The sequence below is a fragment of the Mauremys reevesii genome, linkage group 1 (assembly GCF_016161935.1).
Source record: "Mauremys reevesii isolate NIE-2019 linkage group 1, ASM1616193v1, whole genome shotgun sequence".
In the NCBI taxonomy this organism is placed as follows: domain Eukaryota; kingdom Metazoa; phylum Chordata; order Testudines; family Geoemydidae; genus Mauremys; species Mauremys reevesii.
The window spans coordinates 346,170,077-346,188,640 of NC_052623.1; the positions used below are offsets into that span (position 1 = coordinate 346,170,077).

General features: G+C 43.8%; 1 protein-coding gene across 2 annotated transcripts in view; it reads right to left on the reverse strand.

The window, feature by feature from the left end:
• Positions 1-13,131, reverse strand: part of PROSER2 (proline and serine rich 2) — a 32,229-nt gene extending 19,098 nt beyond the window's left edge. The window contains exon 1 of one of the 2 annotated variants that reach the window (XM_039520757.1): positions 12,878-13,131. The gene's annotated coding sequence lies outside the window, so the exon portion shown is untranslated. Of the gene's footprint in view, positions 1-12,398; positions 12,530-12,877 lie in introns of those variants that run through there. The other variant, XM_039520756.1, reaches the window with a different exon arrangement.
• Positions 13,132-18,564: the final 5,433 nt, after the last annotated feature.

The window sequence follows — 18,564 nt, forward strand, 5'->3', positions numbered from 1 at the left end:
TCCACCAGAACTTTCCCAGTCACAAGCAATATTTAAATATTCTGTAGAGTGGTAACAATTCCTCAGTACACTCGGGTCATGGGCTGGTGTTTGGTGCCACCAACTATCACGTTTGGGACCATTGAGAATGGGGTCCTACTGTGCCGGGCTCAGTACAAACATAGAACGAGACAGCCCCTGACCCGAAGAACTTACAGTCTCATAGTTTGGCTCCCTAGGGGCAAAACAAGTGGGAGGTGGGGAGCCCTGTTTGCATTTCCAGTTCAACTGGATAATTTCTCCTCTCTCACCCCACCCCACCTCGGCTCTCGGAAACCACACACTTTTTTGGGGGGGGCCTCTTAACCAGCTGATTGGCATGTCACATCAGTACAACAGCATCTATCAATATTCTGTAACAATTCCATTCTCCTGATCACTTCATCCTGGCAGAATGCTATGATCTACTAAAGGTATGTATGAATGTTGTCTTAGCTATGCCATCGCTCCAATATTTGTGTTATGGAGAGACTCCCACACAATGTACCCAAGCTGTAATCCAGCAAATCCTAGGAGTACAATCCAAAATAAACAGAGCAGTGGATTTCCACCTCACTGAACCAGGCTAGAACAGGAAAGAGCTGCTCTTACAAGCAACAATAAATCTAACAATTATGATTTACTTTGGAGACTTTTTTTTTAAAGCCACCTATCCACAGGAGTGAACACTTCCTACTTGGCCCTCTTCTTGTGCCCACCTCTTACTAGACTTACCTAGGTGTTGCTGTAACTGCAAGAGTAAGTACATGCCCAGAATTACTGTTTCATACATGTATGCTATGAAAACTATGACCAAAGATTACGAGGCAGGCATGTTTTTAATACTGCTGCAGTTGCCAGTGTTCTCATTTCTGCCTCTGCAGGCACCAGAGATATGCAATGGCAGGAGGATGTGAAGTTCCAACAAGCAGCATGAAGGAAGTAATGGCACAGGATCCATTCCTGGGATTCCTCAGCTCCATCTTCAGAGTAAGCACTGGGACATAGCACTAGACTGTTCACATGGCAGCAGCATTTGGTGAAAGGTAACACAATGGGTTACAAGCCTGGCTCTGCTGAAGTCCATTGGGGAACTCCCATTGACTTCAACAGGACAAGGATTTAATCCATTGGCTTTCAAGAGACACTGCTTACAAGTAAGGCAGGTTGTCAAAGGCACAAATGCCCAACTCTGACCACAACTCCATGGAAGTGGGATGCTTACCTCCCATTTGTGCCTTTGAACATCTCCCTGTAACGTTCATGTAGGAGTCTTGGGTTGAATGGACTGAAGCACCACATTTGTTCCATCCGTTAATAGTGTCTTTCAGTCAGCTCCAGGTTTTTTTGGTATCCTAACCTTAAAGCTTCTTGCTGAACTTCTCACACACACAAAGCCCCAATTTTCACAATGGTGCCCCATTGGTGACAAAAGGTCACCAAGTCCATTGTCTATCTAGGAATTTACCAGGAGGAAGAGGGAGAACTATTTGACCCAAGAGCCCTGTCCTGCTCCCACTGAAGTCAACCGCAAAACCTCCAGCAGGTCCCGGACTGAGCCCTCAGTGGGGTATTCTTTGCACCTGAAAAAGAACACCCAGATCCAATGCTAATAAGAACTCTAACAACAGTAGTGAGCAGCTTCACTTCCAACTCCTCCATGTTATTCATTCTGCATTTCAGTCTCAGAAAGGCTTCACTGAGCTCAGTAGTTGTTCCTTGGAGAAGAAGAAATCTTCACCCTCCTACCCAACATGTGTTATGGTAGCCATTATTCCTCCTTTTTAAGCCCTGCCTACCCTACAGATTTTGCTCATGTGAGGAAAGCTTGTGAGCCTGGTTTATCAGATAATATATTCAACTGCTGATATGGACAGGGCAGGAGCGTTTTTTTTGTTTGTTTGTTTTTTAAAGTTTTAGATTTGATCTTTCAGGCTATGTTTAACAGAATTATGGCCCAATCACACAGGGAGCCTAACCAGGAAATTAGAAGAAGTTCCTTACAGAGCAGAAAATGTAATTCAGACAGAGGTCTTTAGCAAAGCAATAATCCAAAATGGCAATTTATTGATAAATTTGGTGCTACATAGCTTTGGCCTAGGATAGAGGGCAGTACAGGCAGGTATTGTGGAAGCACATGACTGGGACTCAGGAGACCTAGGTTCAACACTCAGCTCTACCACAGACTGTGTGTGATCTTGGACAAGTCATTTAGTCTCTCTGGGCCTCATATCCCCATCTGTAAAAGAAGGATAACACTGCCTTTCTCCCAACCTGGCCCCCACTGCATGTGTCCGTCTATTTAGAATTTATGCTTGTCAGGGCAGGGACTGTCTCCTGCTATGTGTTTGTACAGTGCCTAGCACCATGAGGACTGATCTCAACTGCGGCCTCCAAGCATTTCTGTGATACAAGTAGTATCATTTACAGACAAATTCCCTTCTTGGACTTGAATAATGCAGAAGTCTCAGGGTATGTCCAGACTACCCGCCGATACGGCGGGTAGCGATCGATTTTTCGGGGCTCGATCTATTGCATCTCATCTAGATGCGATAGATCGATCCCCGAATACACTCCCGTTGACTCCGGAACTCGACGGCGGTAGCGGAGTCAACACAGGGAGCCGCGGACATCGATCCCGCGCCGTGAGGACCTGAGGTAAATCGATCTAAGATACTTCGACTTCTTATATATCATACATCTTAGATCGATACACCCCCCCCCCAGTGTAGGCCAGCCCTCTGTGTCTTGGTACTCCCCCCATCACCAGCAAGAGATAGAGATTTTATGATTTTAGCCACCTCTATTCTAACCTCCTAATGAGCTTCAAAACACCCCCCCCCCGCCCCGATATGGTCCAATAGGATTCTCAAGGTAACCAGACAGGCTCAAAATAAAATAAATCCTAAGGGGAGATGAAACAGCAGGTTAATAGGAAGCCGATCTTCTTGACCTTCAAAATGCATTAAAAATGGAAGCTTTTCACAACAGGATTTATTTCTTGTCTACCCAACACACTCATTATGCACATTACAGGTCTTTACATGCAATGCCCTTACTTGAACCAATTGTGATACTGTTCCCATCACTCATCAGTGGTCCAAAAATTGCACTCCAGGCCAGGCAGCAGAAAAGTACATCTGAAAACACTGACCGTTTTCCTAAGAGCAAATTCCGAGTCCCCCAAACAGTGCTTTAAGTTTCACTTTAGGATTATTTGAAAGCCGCACAATTCTTACATTTAACTGCAACCAACCATGTTCAGTCAGTGGATGGGGATTTCATCAATATGTTGTAACTGACACTGATAATTTTAGCCTGAGTTCACTTTTAATCTTCCCAAGATGCATAGACTCAGAGAGACTATAGAAAATTGCTGTAGATTAAGGAGTTGTCTTTCATTCCAGGAAGCCAAATTTTTAGAGCCTGTGGACTCAGATTATTACTGTACTTTATTTTATGTTTAGCAACCAGAAGATACAGAATTTTTATACTAGGGGAGCTAAGTGATGTACTAGGTAGCAAACCACAGAAGCAATTTTGTTTGAGAGCTTAATAGGCAAGGGTGATCCTTCCAAAACGGAAAGCATCCAAATGTACAGAGCACCATTCCACTTACATGACCAGCATGATATATTGAAGAAAATATGGTCATGATCCTTGGAAAGTTATTAAAATTTTAAAAAAACAGTGTTGCTGAACTGTCCCCCTCCCTGTATTATATATAATGTTTTGGAAATAAAGAAGCTGTAAGCTCTTTGCACCAAAATTAAATTTCCCACCAAGTCAGGATAGTATTCTAGGTCCTGGTGAGTTCTAAGCCCAAATTCTGTTCCTCTTCTTTAAGGAAAAAGAGCACCATAGACAAATCATTTTAAGAGTACAACTGGAATACACCAAGAACCCCACAATGTATTTCCAGTAAAACTATCTCGTGAAGAATGACAGCAAAGTCCTTGACCTGTATGTGTCCACACCACATGCCATTGAGCTCAATGGCACTTCTTCTACATGTACATGAATAAGTGTGTGCAGGGTTATGGCCTGAAGGCCTGATCTGCAGCCCAGTGAAATTAATGAAAAAAAGACTCCCATTTGCTTCAATGGGCTTTGGATCAGCCCCTTAGGGTAGGTTGGGGTTGAAGGCTATCAAAACAAACCTACTCTCAGAAGTCTAGACAAGGTTTGGCCAGGCAGCACAACAAAACCAAGCCATTTTATAACCTGGTTCAGTCATAGCCATGTTTAAATCAGAAGAGTGCATGTTTGCTTTGATGTGGCTGGGTCTATGCACAGGGATGAAAGATGCATACTGACTGTGGTTGCCTTCTTTAGCTCCTCTGGTATCTGCACAAGAGATTAAATCCTTGAACTTTAGGAAGAACAAACTCTCCTACTCTGGTGATAATATGAACAAGGAGACAGGCATCCTGGATAAAGGTAAAGAGAAAACAGCAATGGCATCTGGGCAGAACAAAAGTTATCGCCATGTCTACATTGGGGACACGTAGGATGATAAGGAAGTGTTAATTTAGGCCTTCTCTACATTAGGAAAAAGGTGTAACGCCCACTGGGGTGCTGAAACAATTTTTATAATGCGGGTGCTGGGAGCCATTGAACCAAACTGTAAACCCTGGACATGATGGAATCCACATCAAGACTGGGGGTGCAGTAGCACCCCCAGTTCCAGCACCTATGCTAACACCACACAATAACTGATGTGTTTTAATCCTAGCAGAGACAGGGCAAGTTTTAGAATCACCTCAATTTAGCTGCCCCCTCTTCCCCAGGGTTCACCATGACCAGCTAAACCAATGGAAAACTAAAACTTGCCCTAACTATGCTAGGATTTTAAACTGTTAGGTGTGTGTTTTAAACATGGCAGGATGTGTCTACACTAAGAAAAAGCTAACTCAGTTCAAGTAACATGTTTTCTACAACTTGGCACCAAGTGGAGACAGGGATAAGTTGTATTTAAACACAGGTTACCTCAACCAGGTAAATTTTAAAAGCATGACTATGGGCAGACTACGTGCAAAACAGTGTTTAACTTCATGCTAGTTAAAAGTGCGTTAATGCAAATATCTAAGGGCTACGGTCTAATTGTTCACATAGACAAGCAAGCTGGGATGTGTGTCTACCCCGCACTAGTCTGCTGCTTAAATTAGAGCACTCTGATCTAGTCCTCTTTGAAATGGGACTATCTCAAAGTGCTTTAATAAACTGTTAATGCAGTTCGGCAGGGTCCAAGTGGGCAGACTGTAGCTGGCTAGCGCGAGGTAGATTCACACCCTGGTTTGCCACAATCTCACTGTTAGAGCTTGTCTACAATACATTTTTCATCTGCACTGGGAAAGTGTGCTTAACCCAATTTTGGTCAGCGCCTTAGACAGGGTCCAATCAGTTTATGCCCAAGTAACCAAGAAATGCTCCAGCCTACATACTATGGGGAATGCTGCTTCCTAAACACTCAAAGACAGACAGAAGTGGTAGTGCATAGCTTTTTATTAAAAATGCTCTTCTATCATGGCGTGATCCCACCCACACAAGCCAGGTGAGCAGTGTATTTGGCCAAAACACTGTTTTAGCTGTTCTAAAAACACAGCTGTTAGGACAAACTTAGGGTTGGTATACAGTGAAAACTAATACCAATCTAGCTGTGTCAGTCATTGGTATGAAAAAAAACCCATGCCCCCTAATGACACAGCTATGCTGACAAACCCCCCAGCACAGATGCAGCTGTGCCGACAAAAGTGTTTCTGTCTGTGTAGACAACATTTGGGGAGATCGTGTTCATGCACCGGCACAAAAAACCCCTCTGTTGGCACATGTTGCATCTACATTAGATGGCTATGCTAGTATAGGCTCTGTGGCGTAGACATAGCTTTCGACTGCAAGATCTCAGAAACCATATGCTATCATCTCCCACCGGTGTAGATAATCCACCTACCCAAGAAGCGCTAGGTATGAAGAATTCTTCTATTTACCTAGTATTGCCTACACCAGAGATTAGGTCAATTTAATGGCACTGCTCAGAGGTATGGATTTTTCAGACCCTTGAGCAATGTAATTGGGTCAACCTAACTTTTTAAGTGTAGGCCAGGCCTTTCACTTAACTCAGCGGCATTTCTGTCCGCCTTTAGCATGATGGCTTTTGAACACTGCATCTGAGTCACTAAATAAAAAAAAAAAAAAAAAAAAAAGTTAAATGACAGGGAACATTCTAGGCATCAATGACCAGAACACTACTGATTTTCCCCCCCCCACACACACCCCCAAATAATAAAACAAGGGGATATGGGAGACAGAGCCCGTCATCCAGTTAGCACAGCCACAGCTTCAATCATCCCTTCAATTGTCTACAGATCAAACAACTGGTTGATGGCATCCATTAATGCCTTCCAGCATAATACCTTTACCTCATTTATGTTCATTCTCCCAATAGAGAACAACATGTTGATCTCTTGAATGGCTTCTCTCCCAGACAGCCAAGAGACATAACGATGAGGGGGCTGAAGGAAGAATGGATGGAACCGGAAGGGGGTATGCACACAGCACCTGGTGTGGAGGGAAGTGGAGAAAGGGAGACAGACCGAGCCCCCGGCATGGAGGGAAAGGGGGTAAGGAGGAATAGGATGCACAGAGAACCTCTGGCAGGAGGAAATTGAGGGAGTGTGTGTGCGCGCGCGCCCGCCCGTCACAGTCTCTGACAGGGGGAGTTTTGCGGAATCCCAGAAATACAGGGTGATGGGAAGGTGGCACACAGGAAGCTTGCGGGGGGGTGTGGGTGGAGAAATGCAAGGATCCTTTGGTGTGTGCAATGAGCTTGGTGTACAGAAGCAATAAAAGCGTGTGACCCCCTAGTACAAGAACCTAGAATAATGGGGCTCTTCTGATCCTGACTGAGAACTCTGGGTGTTACTGCAATATACATAACAGCACTACCAACCAATCAAGAACCAGCCCCCCCAAATTAATGACATTTTAAAATAAAATACAATGGGGTTCTCTGTATTAAGTTTTTTGGTTTCTGAGCCATTAAGATGCATTCAGGTCACATTTTCAAGTTTTTTCTGCACCAAGTGCTGGAAACTTCTCATTTTTGTAAATGAAAGCTGAGATTCTCACATAATCACACTAATCTCCACGCTGGGCTTTGGAAACACCAAGCATCGTGAGATTTGTGATTAAAAAAATAAAAAAGAAATCACAGGCGTTGACAACACTACAATAATTAATCCTGTGTACATAAGGCCCTAAAACAGCCAGGCAAGTGAAGCAACAGTTCAGCAAAGCACTTAATGCATGTGCTTGAATCCAATTGACTTCACAGCATGTGTTCTAGCGCTTTGCTGAAAGCTGAGCCTAACTTAAATGGAGAAAGGAGCCTAATTTAAAAAAAAAAAAAAGGGAACTGTTAATTTGTGCTTGCCTCTAACATACCTCTCCAAACAATAGTTAACTTCAACGTGTACAATACTTTGTCTTGCTTTGTTTAATATTCATGGTTAAGGTTACATCTTTGACCAAATTAATCTCTCAGTTTCAGGATGCTTTAAAATAAATAAATAAATAAATAAGCCAGCTCAATGTGGTCTTCATTTCTTAACCGGTCTTTCTGGATTTTCAAGAGCAGGCTATTTTTTTTTTGTTGTTGAAAGAACACACTTTGGAAAATATTCACCAAACAATAGGAGATTGTTAAACTACCTAGTTCTAAGGCAAGGTAACCTAACCACCGCCAAGATGAGAAACCTTTACTGCATTCCATGCGATTAGTGTTTTGGAACTATCATCCAGGTAAGTGAGTTGTTCACAACGCAGTAAAATTCTGGTTACAGACTTAATCCTCACTTCAGCGGGAGTCCAGGGTGCTCGGCATCTTTTAAGATTAGGCACAAGTTCAAGAGAATTGATCAAAACAATGTTGAGAAGCGAGTTGGTTGGAGTCTTGGCCTTACCACTTGTGAATAACTGCAGCTGTAACTTACAGAATCAATACGTTTTAGCCACATCATGCCATAAGAAAGCAACTTTATCTACCCTAAGACAAATAAAACAACCGGGAAAGGCCTAGATGCAACATACCAGGTTAAACAACCAGAGAAAGATTTCTAAATAGTGCTGTTAGCTCCCATGTGTTTGCAGAAATAAAATCCCTCCCCACCCCACCTAAAAATAAAACCTCAGCCAGTGACAAGTAGTTACTTTTCTTTAGATTAATTTCTTACAGGAGGATAAGGCTCTCACTGCCCAGCTATGGTTGAGATTTGAGGGCCTGTGACTACTTAAGGAAGAACTAGATACAACACCAATGGCTGTCTAGACCTATTTTATATTAGGTATTAAATATGCCATAGAACTGAAGTCTCCCAAGATTTTAAACATTCTTATGCAAACTTCCAGGAGGGGAATTTTAGAGGACTTTAAAAGTAAATTAGTTTGCATTTCTCCTCTTGATAACTTGGTGCTTAGTAGAGTCACTTATGCTTTGGAACTGCATAGAATACAGACAATTCAAGGTACAAGTTTTTCTTTAAATTAGCTGGCTTCTGTCTTGTTACAAGTGTAAAATGACGCGGGGTTCAGGGTTCCATAACTTTGATTCCACTGCTGTGGCAAATAGTTTTCTACCGTACTAAGGGAGGCATGAGAATTTTTGTCCCCAACATCCATGCAGCCCACTACAGCATCACTATGTCACAGTCTAGCAACGGAGTTTACGATCTCTTGTGAATGTTGCAGCTTAGTAGGGAGGGTGTAAGAAGAGATGTGCAGCGCAAAGTCAGAGTGCTTTGCCTCAGAAAGAGCTACAGTAAATGGTAGGAGACATGCAAAGGGTGATCTGGCTGAAGCAACAGGCTGTGTTAAGGATTTGTTCCTGTTTTATGAGCTTTTCTGCCATAAGGATCAGGGATTATTAAGGAGAAGATGTCACAGATTCCATGACTTACAGAGACCTCAGTGACATTTTCTGCTTCATTCCCAGGGTGGTAGAGCAGGAGCTCTCTGCCACTACAGGTGGCAGGGGACCCTCGCAGCTCCCAGCTGCTGTCTCCAGAGCCCTGAGCCCCCAGAGAAGGCAGGGAGACCCCAGAGCCCCGACCGCCTGAGGACAGCCAGTGCTGGCTCCCCTCCTTCCATGCAGCAGGGCTCAGGCTCTCAACATGCCCCCCCCCCCGCTTCAGTTATCCCCTATCAGTCCTTTCCCCACCATTATTTTTACTAAAAAGTCACAGACAGCTCATGGGCTTCAGTGAATTTTTGTTTATTGCCGGTGACCCATCTGACTTTTACTAAAAATAGCCATGACAAAAATCTTAACTGTAGTGATTTTCTAAGCAAAATACAACCTACCTGGGAGGGGGACGGCTGAAACCAGTGGTAAACAAGAATTCCAAATTGTCAAATACATTCTGTTAACAGAATAGTTCTGGTAGAATGTGATGTTGCAGCTGGCTTCTTAAGGCTCCCTCCTATTGACATTTATTCACATGCTCCCCATCATCAGATGGACACTGTCAGCTTGAAATAGTCCACTTAAAAAAAGGTTTCAGATAACTACATCCACCCAGTTCCCCACACTGCCTGCGTTCCTGGTTAATATTTTCTCCACAGAACTCCCACAAGCAAGAAGGAAAAAACCACACTGACTATACAGGGAGAACAGTGAAACCGACTATTCAGAGATCCAAAGAATCCCCCTCTCCCACTCAAATTTCAAATGTTACTTATAATGCTAGTCAGTACAGCACCTCAACCCTAATTTAGAATTGTTGTCCCTGTACGCTTAGTTGTGAAGAATACAAACTAGACACTTGCTTCTTTTATCTGGAAATCCTATTACTGAACAGTGATCTAATCCTAGAATTGGTTTCAGAGTCATCTGTGCGCAATAAAGACATTTTCACAAGCGTTTTGATTACCGTCATTCCATTTTACATAACAAGAAGATTTGCGAAGTGACTATTTTATATAGAAATTGCTGCATCTATAAAGCAGCACCCATCTGCAGAGCTGCATTAGCCAGGGATCTGTACAAGAGTCTTAAAATAATGTCTTTGACTAGACTAAGCCAGAAAATACACAAGCTGTTAAGACCAAGACTTATTCTTTCTTAAGCAGGTTTGGGGAAAAGAAAAAATAATCTTTCCTTCAGTTTCCCTTCCTTGCACAAAAAAAGCTGCTATGCATTTTTGGCACCTAACTACTATTGCTTTGCAATAGAGGAGGAACCCCCCCCTAAAAAAACTAAAAGTGAAAAATTTTATCTTGAGCAAGTCACTTCACCTTTCTCTGCCTCAGTTTCCCTTTTCATCTATTTAGACTGTAAGCTGTTAGTATATGTCCGGCACCTAGCACAGTGGGGCCCTGATCTCAGCTCTGGCCTCTAGGTGCAATATAAATGAAAAAGAACAGCTAAAACAGTGTTTTGGCCAAATACACTACTCACCTGGTTTGTGTGGGTGGGATCATGCCATGATAGAATTGCATGTTTGGAATTGGACTTCTTAAATATTGTAGAAACCACAACTGCTGGTTTCTAACAACATAAACCCAACCACAAATAAATGGCTTTTCAGCTTCCTGATATTAAGATACTCCCCCTGTCAAACCAGCCTGACTCCCATTAAAATCAAGGGATACTTGGCACATACCAGTAACCTTTAGGGCCCCGATTCTGCTCCCATGGATGTCAACTGAGATTTTGCCACTGATTCAATGGTTAAAAAAAATAAAGTGTGCATGTGTGGGGGGGAAACAAACAGATTTAGGTCAGCCTCTCCCCAACACCCACTGGATTAGACTATAATCCTGACCATCCAAAAATTTCACTGGTATGTAGTGTAATTTAACCTTTTTTGGGGTAAACTCTGCCATGCCTTGCTTCTGGCAGTACATCAGGGCTTGTCTACACTTACGGTGGCTTAGTGAAGACACTACCTATGCTGATGAGAGAGCGTCTCTCTTCAGCATGGGTACTCCACCTCCCTGAAAGGCAGTAGCCATGTCCACAGGAGAAGCCCTCCCATCGACAAAGCACTGTCTACACCAGGAGTTAAGTCGGTATAACTGCATCACTCAGGGGTATGGTTTTCCAAACCCCTAGGCACCAGTGTTATAATGAAGACCAGGACTCAGTTAAGTTTTCCCCACATCCGGACAACAAAAGAAAAAGTGGTCTTAACACAGCTTTAGACTAGTGGGATGAATACATGAATACCACCTAGCTTTCCTGCATCATTTCCCTCATGCATGCAAGCACCCACTTCACTGTATCTTCACCTTGTTGCATTAGGATCACTCATCCCTCCACCCCTATGGCTAACGCTATTACACTGAATCACATAGACCTGTTTTGAGCAAGTTCAGAAGACAGGGTATTTAAAACCCCAACTACCACTTATTACAGCCTTGTCTATACTAAGACTTGCAGTGATGCTGCCCCTCCTGGGTGGGAAATTTTTCAATACCAAAAATAATAATATTAATAAAAAAGCAGGCAAGCTGTTAGACCCAGCCTTTGAGAGCCAGGGAAGCACTCTGAGGATTTTCGGATACAAAAGGGCTCTATAAACATCATTACGCAAACAGAATACAGAGCACATGAGCTGGTCTTCCTGCCTATGGTAGCTGCACCTCAGTAGCTACATTTCTTAATTCCCCCCACCCCAGCTCATTAGGGGTAAAACAAACAAACAGCATCATAAACGGAGCCTCCTACTAGACAGGAGGGGAAAAAAAACATGTTTGCAAAGGGTAGCCAGGCGCTTGGCTTTGGACAGCCACAGCCTAAGAGGTGGTGCTTAAATAAACGTGGGCTGGTCTCCTATGAAACCTGCCTGGGGTGGAGCAAAGGCAAAGCTCTCCGCGCTGAAAGTCCAAGGCAGGGGAGAGCTACAGGAGCTCCCCACCCCCCTATATAGGGTAGTGGGTCAAACTAACATAGTCTGTTCTCTGCAGTTTTACACACGGGAGGAGGCACATCGCCCCCTGGCCGGGGCTTTAGTCAGTGTTGGGTACAACGAAGCCGCTTGGTACCACCTCTTACCGCCACGGGCTCCCCAAGCACCTGGGTCAGCGACACCTTAACGCCCAAGCGAGTGGGGGGGGGGGGGAGAGAAAGAGGAAACAGATTCAGGGCAGGGAGGTTTTCAGCTGAGATCGGAGGGATGACGAGGCAGGGACACGGGGAGGCTGATAGGCACACGGGGACCTTTATCGGCACAGCCCTGCCGGAGCCCCGGAGCAGAGCCACTCACCATCCCGGCTTGCTAGCTACAGACAGCGCCGAGCACCCCGCTGGGACCTGCCAGCGCCAGCCCCCCCAGTCCCGCTCGGACACGCAGCCCGGCCAGCGTCCGCCCGTCCGCACTCACCTGGCCGGCCCAGCCCGCTCCGTCCGCCCGCCAGCGCCGGGAGCCGAGCAGGTGCAGCCGCCCCGCGCTGGCTAGGGAGCGCTCCCGGCTGCCGTGACTCCCGCTAGGGCAGGGACGCCCAGTCCAGCCACCAGCCACTGAACTCATGCGCACTGGCCCGGCCCACGCCCCAGCTGGCGTTTAAAGGGGCAGTTCTCTGCCCGGCGAGGTGGAGTCCGCCCCCTCGCTCCCCGGGTACTGCAGTGCCCAGGCCTTTCCCCAGGGCGCTGGGCAGCGGCGCTCCACCTTTCCAGACTAGTTTACCCCTCTGAGGCGCTTGAGCTGTCTTGCCTACCCCCACCTCTCATCTCCCTTAAAAATGGCTTGTTACACAAGCGGACATACACATACGACACGGTCACACTGAACAGCGGCTGACTTTCTCATTTTAACCATAGCATTCTCACAGAAATCACTTGGAATAGAAAGATCATACTTACATTGCAGTGTGTAGTATATAGAGCAGGATAAACCAGTCCTTGTCTGGATGAGATTTTAGTTTGTAGTGACTTCACTAGTGGGTTTTTTGTAGCCTGTTGTAAAACTAGGCAAATCACTAGAAGAGTTGATGTGCTCCCTGGAAGACCTCTGGGTACCCCTGGTTGAGAGCCACTGAGGTGAAGAATAGGATCGGTATTGCAACAATGCTCACTCTGCAATACAGTAACACCCTGGTAAGCAGAGAGCGCCGATGACTGGCTTGTGCTGTAATGTCTCTTTAAACACAAGCGCTCTGTTGCACAGCTGGTTTTGTTTCTGATACTGAGCTGGCAGAGATTTGTAAACCTGTTAAAACATCCCAAACAAACGGGGGTGGAGAGGAAGGGATGTGCGTAATAGTTTGTCATGCAGCAGAGTGAGAGTTTGCCAGCTCTCATGGCTCATCTTGGACTTATTGGGTTAAGTTTTTAAAGCAAGGATCATGTGCAGATCAAAAACGCTGCATGGCACCTTCCAACCCAGGGGTTCAAAGCACTTTACAAACCAAGGGCACAACCCAGCAAACACTTAAAGCATGTGCCTAAATTTACTCTGGGGGACAGCCCCACCCGCATTGGTGTAAAAAATGCATGAACCCTTACAACAACTCTGTGACCAAGGGAGGTAAGTATCTTTATTATGTAGATGGGGAAATGTGAGCCCAGAGCTGCTAAGGCCCAGATCCTCAAAGGTAGTTAGATGCCTAGCTCCCTAGGTCTAGATGAGACGCTAGTTAAAAAGCCAGCACATTAGCAATATTGCCAATCAAAATCATGAGCCAGGCCTCAAAAAAATCATGAAATTGGGTTAAAACTCTTGATAGTGTTAAAACAATTAATACATTTGGGGTTCTTTTTATTCTCCTGTTTTTTAAACCCATAGAGATCACCTCTTCAAGCTTTTGTCTGCAATCAGGAACTTTCTTTTTTTTTAATGAGAGCTGAGAGTCTCACATAATCACATGACTCCAGCAGCTGGGGCCTTAAGGACACCAACTAGCAAGAGACTTGCGGCAAAATCACAAGAGGTGGCAACACTGCCATAGCCTACTCTAGAGATCGTGCTGTTCTTCTACCTCTTGTGGAACTGCACTGGTGGAAAATTTTAAGGAAAAAAACACCACCACAATGTCAGAGCTAGAAAAACTAGCGTCAGAGCTGGGAGTCTTGACGCTGTTTCCAAATCTTTCTCTTCTAGGGCTCATGCCTGAATGAGGAAAAGAAAGCTGTTCTGTCTCCCACGCATTATCTCCATTGTGTGTTTTATTAAACAGTGCCTCCATCTCAACGACAAATACAATTATCTGGTTGAAGATAATGTTACTGAAACACAGCTGAGAGGTTTTTTCCAATGCTAAATGCTGGTGTTTGCCCCGTCTTGCCTTTTTTAAATGGTTTGCTGCAGTTCTTAACTTAGCCCTGATTTCTAGTACAGAAAGTGGAGTTGTTATTATTTATGATATATGATTTTAGCACTTAGAGATCAGGACTAGAACTCAATGAAATTTTTAGGTTGAAACTTTTTTCTGCCAAAAAATGCAGATTTGGGTCAACCAGAACATGTTGTGAATTTGTGTTGGAATTTGCAGAGTTGAGTCCATTGGAGGTGGGGCGGGGGAGAACAAAAAAAATCTAAACTTTTAAAAAATATATTTTCAAAACAAAATGTTTTGGTTTTTTTATTCGAAACAACTTTTCAGTTCGAATTTTACCTCAGCTTTGTTTTTTTAGAAAGGTTAAAATGACTCAGACAAAGTGAAATGTTTCTGATTGACTCAAACTCATTTTTTTCAACTTGTTAAGATTGCAGAAAATGTTTTCCTTGGGTCGACCCAAAACATTCCCCCCCCCCCCCAGTTTGGTCAGTGAAGAGTTATTCATGCAGCTCTAACCGGAACTCTATTGTGCTAGGCATGGCACATACAATCTCAGTAAGAGTTTATAATCGTAGAACTCTTAAAAACTTCAGTGGGTCTCTGGTGCTGGAGCTAGAGGTGTGGGGGTGCTGCAACACCAAGCCGTGGCTTGAAGTGGTTTCCATCATATACAGCGTTTACCATTTGGTTCAATGGGTCTTTCTCAGCACCCCCACTATAAAAATTGTTCCAGCACCCCTGACTCTGGGTGGAGGATCTGCTCACATGGAGCAGCTTGCAGGATTGTGGCCTTAACTGTGATTTATCCAAGCAGCTTGTGTCTGCGTCCACACGCATGTGCATGCATGTTACTGCTCCACCTCCTGTCACCGTGCATACAAGCAGTGTAACAAGCATTTCAAAAATAGCAATAGCACTTTTGTTCAAATATCCTGGTGATGGGTGTGATATAAGATCATAAACTGTGTAGAACAGAAACAGGATCTATTATAAACCCCACATATAGGGGTTACCATCCCTCTAGGATTGTCCTGTAGTCTCCAGGAATTAAAGATGAATCTTTAATTAAAGATTATGTCATGTGATGAAACCTCCAGGAACATGTCCAACCAAAATTGGCAACCCCACCCATATAAAATTAACAAAAGTATTGTGATAATCCAACTATCTCGGAAGTATTTATTTATACCACATTTAGGGTGACCAGAAAGCAAGTATGAAAAATCAGGACAGAGTGTGGGGGGTAATAGGCACCTATATAAGAAAAATCCCCAAATATCGGGTCTGCCCCTACATAATCAGGACACCTGGTCACCCTAACCACATTTGTGGTCATGCCATTCATCACATTAATACCTTTATTTTCCAGACCACACGGTAGAGATTTCAAACCATTATCTAAACTGGACTTTATACTGTGCTTAGGGAAATCAGTACTCTCCACCCATAGCCATGGCACAATTATTCTCTGTAGTGCTTCACAAACAAGCAGAAAGAGACTTGGGAAAAATGGGCTAATCTCATATCAAATAAATGGGATACCTAAAACATATGACTGGGTGGGGTGCTATGCAATTTAGATCACCAATGTTTGGAGAGTCATGTGAGCTTTGGCCAGTCCTGAGTAAAATGATCGCCCACATTTCTGGCTATAAAAACGAGCACCCCATCACGTGTTTAGAATTTTATATAGTAGCAGGAGCAGTTTTAGTGGGAAGAGCAAGCAAGACGTTGGGATTCTGGACTCCCATACTCTAGTTCTAGCTCTGGCTGCCAGCAACTTACATGGTCATAGGCCAGCGTCAATCCCACGTGCCAATTATTAAACAATTATGATTAAATGTGAAATCATTATTCCGTTATTTAAAATGATTAACTACTAATGAATTATTCATTGTTACAGGACAGAGGTGCCTCCGTCTCTCGCTCTAGAAAATGGGAATGATGCCCACCTCACAGGGTGCTTTTAGGCCCTGATGCAGGAAAGCACTTATCATTTAGCCTGTGCTTAAATGTTTTCCTGAATCGGGGCCATAATACAGTATTTGTAAAATGTTTTGAGATCCACTGATGAAAGACATTAGATAACTGTTAAGTATCATTACTTACTAGTAAGCAAATATTAACTGCACACTCCATGCAGCAGCCGCTAAGAGTCAGTGCTTTTATTCTTAGCTTTTCCCTTTCAGTGGGTGATCACCGTGAGGGAAGCCAGCTGCTTTCCAGACCTTTGTCAGTCCCCTAGGTATATACAGGGTCTTTGTATTGAATGATTTATACCATGCACTTGATGGTGTTGATGCCTTATGCAACAAAACCTAGGAAGCCATACAGAAAAACTGGTTCTATCTATGTGTTCTCTCTCCCCACCCTGGGTCATCTGGAAGGATGTTTTAAAATTATTTGTATTTAATCTTTCACTTTTTTCTTCTTTCCTCATTTTGCCACATAATCTGTTAGCTTAATTGTTATATCCAAGGGGGCGGACCGTGTTCTGGGAAAGCACTTGCCAGGGGATGTGTCCTCCATTCAATACTGAAGGTGGTGAAATTCATGGTGTATAGTTCCAGCCTACCACCTGTACATTATATGCAGTAGAGAGCTCCCTCACGCAGTACTCCACTAACTTGTTACACCTGTTTGAAAAAAAATGTGAAGCATGCACCTCCTTCCTGTGTCACTGCTTACTGATAAGCATGTGGTATTGACTTTTCTGGTCATTGCTCAACAAGCCATTGCAGGATTTCATGTGTGTTTATGCTCGCTTGATTTCTGTCCAATAAGAAGCATAACAACAACAAAACATACCTGATGATAGCGTCAGAACAATCATATCTGCTTGGAGCCCAATCCTGCATCTCCTATATGAGTTTTGCCTGTACCAGGACTGCAGGGTTGGGCTTGTATCTGTGAGCCCACATTGGGAGGGAGGTCATGTATCTGACAGACCAAAAATCCACCTCCATCCCACGCAGTGTTGTTAGTCTGTTTTACTGTTACAAATGCCTGAGTCTACAAGTAGTGAATTGGGAAATTTAGGGTCAAAGAGAACCTAATTTGTGCTCCAACATTCCAGCCCACGCTATTTTAAACTTCCTGAACTACTAGCTTTCATTTTTGGGGACTTTTTCTCCATATTTGGGCTGGTCTGGTCTGGTTGAGTGGGTGGTATCGAGCAATCGGAAAGAACTAATAAAATGAAGGGTCGTTATCATTTATTATTACTCACTTTTATTGTGGTAGCCTCTAGGGAGCCTGATCAGAGACTGGATCTCCATTGTAGTAAGTGCTGTACAGACAAATAACAAAGCCTGTCCCTACCCCAGAGACCTCACAATCTACATGTCAGGCAGGATGCAACAGATGGGAAAAACAGACAGATAGGGCAGATGCTGTGGGAGGATGAGATAATTATAACATGGACAGATTTAGCAGGAGTAAAGCCTGAGCTACATTTTATTACTATGACTATTGACTTATTGTTAAGATTACTGTGACTATTACTATGATTTATCATTTCTATGACAGTAGCACTTAGAAGTCCCAGATAAAACTGGGGCCCCCGTGTGCTTAACACTGTACCAACACGGTGTATTAAGACAGTCACTTTTGCTGCTGTGTATCATCATGAGGTGTAATACACAAGAAATATGACGAAGCTGCTCAACATTTCATGACAATGTAACTGCACATGTGGACTGATTAAACAATTTCTGATTACAGTTGCCCGTGGAAGTGCAAAGAGATACTTGTGGAGAGGAGAAGCCAAAGAAAGTGCCATCTATTAATTATTTAGAGAAGAAGGATGGTCTTGAGTCTAAGACAGTGGACTGATGCTCAGAAGATCTGGATTCAGTGTCCAACTCTGCCACAGACTGCCTGGGTAACCTTGGGCAAGTCACTTAGGGACAGATACTTAAAGGTATTTAGGTGCATGAATCTAACTGATTTCAATGGGAGTTAGGAGCCTGTATGCCTTTGAGGATCCGGATTTAGCCTCTCTGTGCATCAGTTCTCCAGCTGTAAAATGGGAATAATGCTTTTCTTTTCCCCATAGTTTGTCTAGTCAGATTGTAATATCTTTGTAAAGGGAATGGTGCTTACTAACTGTACAGCATCTGGCACAATGGGGCCCAATCTTAGTTGGTGCCTCAAGGCACTAAATGTCATTCAAATACAGAGTTAGCTGTTCCCTGGCTTTTACCATTCAATAGCTATGTTTTCTGAGGTTTGTATTATCATTTTCTCTCTCTGTCTTTCTCATTATTATTA